Genomic DNA, 6,251 nt, shown 5'->3' on the forward strand with positions numbered 1-6,251 from the left:
GTGATCTCGCCTTTCCTCCCGGTTCCGAGGCTCTTAAAGAGCCCTGGAGCGGGGGTTAGGAGAGTTGTATTTTCACTGTGTCCCGTCATGGTGAGCACAGGCTCTGAAGCTTCATAAACCCAGCTTTGCATTTCCTTACTGGTGATAGTAGGCAGAAGACTTGACCGTTTTCTGTGCCTGTGTATCCAAATCTGCAAAATGGAAACAGAGCTGCGTCACTGGGCTATTGAACTTTTTTATGTAAATAGAGCAGTTTATATCAATTAGACACTCTGTGACTCCAAAATATTAATCCTCCTGCTCATCATATATGTACAATTAAATAGGGATATAACTTTTTTTTAATGGGGTAACTTGGTCCTAAAAAGGCCTTAAGATCGCCTTGTAAGAAAAGAGCTTTGCAGACATCCTGGTCCACTTGTCAACCAGTGTACTAGGCAGTGTGAGACATCTGTCTCCCAGTCAGTCCCTTCTCTCTCAAAGGTTGGGTAGGGCTTGCTGCCTTCTGAATTTGGGTTACAGTGTGCCACAGAGCTTGGCAGGTATGCATTGATTAGTGCATACTTACAGAAGCCCTAGCTGGGAGTTGAAGAATCCTAGGTCCACCTAAGTCTGTGAGAGTGATGCAGGCAATCCGGCCCAGAAGTGGCCCTTAGTTTCCTCAGAGGTAAGCCTAATGCTTGAACTAGACCTTAGCTAATGGATTTCCAGCTTGGAACTTGCTGCTCTGAATCCCTTATTCATGGGCTTCCCCCAACACAGTGTTGATAACTGACCAATGTCTCCCCTATCCCACCCCTGATCATTTTAGTCTCTTACTGTCTGGTGACGGGTCTGTCTCCACTGCACAGACAGCCCCATGAGTGAAAAAACCAGGACTGACTCAATCATCACTGTGTAGCTAACACTGCCCAGCAAAAGTCTTGGCACAGAGTATGCTCTTGGGGAATATTTGTTCCAAGAATTAGTCCTTTCCAGGGGCGCCTGGGTGGCTCAGTCATTAAGCGTCTGCCTTTGGCTCAGGGCGTGATCCTGGAGTCCTGGGATCGAGCCCCATATCGGGCTCCTCCGCTGGGAGCCTGCTTCTTCCTCTCCCACTCCCCCTGCTTGTGTTCCCTCTCGCTGGCTGTCTTTCTCTCTGTCAAATAAATAAAATCTTAAAAAAAAAAAAAAAAGTCCTTTCCGCTCTAATCTAGACTCAAGGTCACTGTGGCCTACCTTCTTCCCCCTCTTCTGTGCTGAACAGTTCATAGCCCATTTCCCTATTTCTGAGTCTTCCTGAGCTAACTGGAATCCCTGCCTCTCCCAGGATGGATTACAACACATAGAGATCTCACTGAAACCTGTACTTGTGTATAAATTTATACACGTACTTGTGTATAAATTCTGTGAGATACTAGTAGTCAAGGATAATGGCTTTCAACCTAAGACCTAGTACAGACATAGTTACACTTACCTATACACATATATACCTATATGAAAGCGTCATCAAATACTATTTACTGGTATGTATCATGCACTCAGATTTTCTTTTCCTGCTAAACTGATTTTCTGACCCACTAAAGGGTCATGCCTTGTAGTTTAAAAAACACTAGTCTGGGGCTGAACGACACTCACTGGCTTTGTAGATAGGCTCAGCTTCTAATCATGTCTTTCCTGTGTCCTTGTCAAAATAACTTCACTTCTCTGAGCTGGCCTTCCTTCATTGCAAAACAGTATCAACAGAATTGACTTAGCAATTGTTAACTGACCAGAATCTGTTCTTTTTTTTTTTTAAAGATTTTATTTATTTATTCGACAGAGATAGAGACAGCCAGCGAGAGAGGGAACACAAGCAGGGGAGTGGGAGAGGAAGAAGCAGGCTCATAGCGGAGGAGCCTGATGTGGGGCTCGATCCCCTAACGCCGGGATCACGCCCTGAGCCGAAGGCAGACGCTTAACGACTGTGCCACCCAGGCGCCCCCAGAATCTGTTCTTGACACAGTCCCGCCAAGGCTATCCTGTTGCCATCAACGCCATCTTGGAGGTCCGGTGCAACAGTACTTAAGGAGCTTGCTGGAGGTCCCAGGACACATTAGAGGTAAGGCAGGGTTTGAACCCAAGTTGTTTAGTACAAGAGTCTGCTTTGAATTCATATCATCCTGGAAAATGGGAAGTCATAGCCCTGTTTCTACCCTGACAGGCCACTTAATTATCATTTGGGAGCCTCAGCCTCTCAATTTCCAAAACAAATGTGATAGAGGAGAAAACTCCCTAAAACTCAAATTGTTCTATGCCCTCTAATCTATTCTGCAAACTCTCTACCTATAACTGTAAATATGGACTACACATGCACTTCTGGGGAGATGGGCCAGTAGCTTCTCATCAGAAGGTTGCCCAAAGGCTTCCTGATTCAGAAAGAATGATTAAGAATCCTTCCCTGACAGGCGGAGAGGCCATCTCCTCAAAATTCCCTCTGTTGCCTGGAGCAGAAATCAGGCCCTAAAGTATATTTCAACCCTTGTGGGAGATTGTGCTCCCAGTGGTGACTGGACAAGTTGCATGGACCAACCATAAAGAACTTAGTCGCCCCAAACGGGGAGCTTCCACTGCATCCCCACAAGGTCTGGGGCGATCTATGGCAGCGGTGGAGCTGGCCACGGGGAGCAACCCTCTCTGCCACACAGGCAGTCAGGACATACAAGCATGGAGACGCAGATTTACCCCCTTCTTCATCCTAAGCAGAGCATTTTCCAGGGGAGAAAGTCCATAGCATTGATCAGATTCTCAAAGAAGTCTGGAACTTAAAAAAAAAAAAAAAGTTTTTATTTAAAAGAGATTCCCATGTTCTACAGAAATATTGAAATATCTTTGACTCTCCAGCCAGAAGTTACTAAGCTAGATGCTACTGTTTGGGAAGATCCTTTTAGAGTAATTTTAAGTGTTTGGCAGAAGTACAGATAAGCCTCAGGGATTCTATAAATGTTGGTTCCAGTTTCCTTTTTATACAATACGTTTCTGTTTCAAAAATTGTAAATGGAAGACACCATGCGTCGTACACATTCAGCTTTTTAACACATCAGAGATTCCCAAAATGGCTAAGTGGTCATGAGAGGCTAACGCGCTTGTAGGCACACCTTGGGATGAAGCTTCTTCTACTCTTGATAAGATCAAACACTTTTTCTATCTGCTCTGAATACATAGATGGCTTCCCATCACATGTGGAATAAAAGCTAAAGGCCTCATCATAGCCTTCAGGGCACCATGGGATCTGCCCCTGCTTGTCTTTCTAATTTCATCTCAAGCTCCTCTTGACCTCGACCACCATGTTCTGGACACACTAACCTCTGCCCCTCCCAAAAACACAAGCTTGTTTCCACCTTGGGGCCATTTCACTTGCTGTTCCTTTTGCCTGGACTATTGACGTCCCTGATCCTGATCTTTGCAGGACTGGCTCGCTCTTGTCTTTCAGAACTGAGTTCAAATCTCACTTCATCAGAGAGTCTTTCCCTGGCCACCCTAAATCCAAAAGAGCCACACTGTTACTATTTCTGAGCACATTTGAATTCCCTACCGAGCAATTAACACTAAAGAATATTTTTGTTGTTCATTTTGTAGCTGTCTTCCCCCAAACCAGAATATAAATTTGCCCATGAGGGTGAAGACCTTGCCTTGGGTGGGCACCACTGTATTCCCACCCCTGAGAACAATGCCTTGCACATAGTTGGGACTTGGGGGGGGTCAATGAATAATTGTTGACTGAATGTGGTTTTGTTTTGTTTTTTTTTTAAGATTTTATTTATTTATTTGAGAGAGAGAGCAAGAGCACAAGCTGTGGGGAGAGGCAGAGGGAGAAGCAGACTCCTCGCTGAACAGGGAGCCAGATGTGGGGCTTGATCCTAGAACCTAGGATCGTAGGAGATCATGACCTGAGCCAAAGGCAGATGCTTAACCGACTGAGCCACCCAGGCGCCCCTGAGTGTTGTTTTGATTAAGAAGGTTAAAGGGTGAGGGGCGCCTGGGTGGGTCAGTTGCTGAAGCGTCTGCCTTCGGATTGGGTCGTGATCCTAGGATCGAGCCCCACAACTGGCTCCCTGCTCAGCGAGGAGTCGGCTTCTCCCTCTGCCTCTCCCCCCACTGCTCATGCTCTCACTCTCTCTCTCAAATAATACATAAATAAAATCTTTTTTTAAAAAGCTACTGGGGTGAATTTTACTTCAGGTCTGAACTTGTCCACTCACAAAAAGTTGAACAAATAATAATTTCTTACGTTTATTAGTGAATTCCCATGTATCAGGCATATTGCTAGGAACTATATCCATGACCTTGTTAAATGATCCCACAGGTAGAAGGCTCTATAAGATTTATTTTGCAGAAATAAACATAGGCCCAAGGAAGAGAAACCTCTTACCAAATATCACACTGTCAGAATGTTGTGGCAGCCAGATCCATTCCCACAGGTGTCTCAGGCCAAGCCCCCACTTTTATACAAAGCACTGCACTTTACATGTATGCACCCAGATTTGAGAAACAGAAAGTCTCATTTTATGCTGAAGCATATGGATTTGAAACAGTGAAATACTTAAAACAGAGTTTCCTACATTATTAAGAAAAACTGAGATAATATGAATATCACCTAATTTTTTTTTTAGGTCCTCATGAAGGGAATCCTTTCACAGCTGCCCAGCACGGTGGTTTATAAACTATTCCTGCTGTTGCCACAAGATGGCGCGACATGAGGTGGAGTTCCCTGCTGGAACTTGGGCTGACTTGAGGGCATCAACCATTCCCGGAGCAAGTGGGGGGAACTTTGTGTTGTTACTTAAACGTTCACTGTGTATAAGGAAGCTGGCGTGACACCTAAATGCGACACCTGATCCAGAACTGGACTGTGAGCCGGGGGGAAAATGGTCATAAGGTACATTATTAGGACAATTGATGAAATTGAAGTATGAACTGGTGTTTAGAGGAATATTGTATGTTAAATGTCTAGGTTTTGATAGTTATACTGTGCTTACGGAAGAGAATGTTCTTGTTTTCAGGAAATACACACTGAGGTGTTACGAGGTTAAGGGGTATGATGTTCTCCAACTTAACTTTCAAATGGTTCAAAACACAACGTGGATGTGTGTGGATGTGTGTGTGTGTGTGCGCGCACGTGTGCTCATGGAGAGGGGGACAGGGAAGAGGGAATGATAAGACAAATGGAACAATTAGCAAATTTGGATAAATAATATACAGAAATCAGGGGCACCTGGGTGGCTCAGTTGGTTGAGAGTCAGACTCTTGATTTTGGCTCAGGTCATAATCTCAGACGTGAGAAACCCCTTGTACCATTCTTGCTATTTTTCTAGAAGTTTACAATTATATTCTTTTTGAGAGAGAGAGAGCAAACACGAGTGGGGGGAGGGGCAGAGGGTGAGAGAGAATCTCAAGCAGGCTCCACGCCCAGTGTGGAGCCCGATGCTGGGCTCCATCTCACAACCCTGAGATCTCGACCTGAGCTGAAACCGAGAGTAGGAAGCCTAACCGACTGAGCCACCCAGGCGCCTGAAGTTTACAGTCATATCAAAATAAATAGTTACCCCAAAAGCTCCTTTGGTGGCCAATGAGAGTGTCATGAAAGAGTTCCTTAAGTGTTGGTGCTGATAATCCTCCCTGAAAGTCACCAGTTTCAGAGATCAAATTAGATGACAACGCTGTGCCAAGCCCTTCACGATCATCCTCTGAGGTAAATGCTACTATGACTCCCATCCTATCGCAGAAGAAACGAGCACAGAGAGCCTGAGCAACCTGGCCAAGATCCCACAGCTACAGAGCTCATGCGTTTTAACCATAACAGACCATCAAGACGGCCAAACGATGGCCACGATATGCTATTCTGGTCATTTAGGAGCGAGCGCAGCACTAAATGTGAAGTGGCGGAAAAGGCATTTTTAGGGAAAAGCTTTGAAACAATGAATGCAGGTTTATGTGCTCTGAACCCCTACCTCAACTTGATAGTCAAGTCTATGCCAAAGCCAGTCTTGAATTATACAAGATTTAACCAAAATAAAGTTGGGAAATCAAGTGGCTGCTGATTCTGAGGTGATTGAACCTGCTAGCCGTTAACCCGGGTGGAAAAATTAGAATATTCCTCAAATAAATCTGATTATTCTCCATATTTACTTGAAACATAAATTCCAACTTGTAAAACAGATACATTCCCTTTTCCCCTGCAATTTAACTCCTAGGTATCTGCCATATGGATACGTCCAAACAGAAGCCAGGGG

The 6,251-nt window shown here is 44.8% G+C and overlaps 1 long non-coding RNA gene across 1 annotated transcript; it reads left to right on the plus strand.

Annotated features, from left to right (window-relative positions):
• Positions 1-1,727: 1,727 nt before the first annotated feature.
• LOC148108267 (uncharacterized) lies at positions 1,728-6,048 on the plus strand. The gene is made up of 2 exons (XR_015728110.1): positions 1,728-2,080; positions 4,632-6,048. It is a non-coding gene; the product is annotated as an uncharacterized LOC148108267 (long non-coding RNA).
• The last annotated feature ends 203 nt before the right edge of the window (positions 6,049-6,251 follow it).

The sequence above is a fragment of the Ursus americanus genome, chromosome 21 (assembly GCF_024610735.1).
Source record: "Ursus americanus isolate L20-20 chromosome 21, mUrsAme1.1.p, whole genome shotgun sequence".
Lineage (NCBI taxonomy): Eukaryota > Metazoa > Chordata > Mammalia > Carnivora > Ursidae > Ursus > Ursus americanus.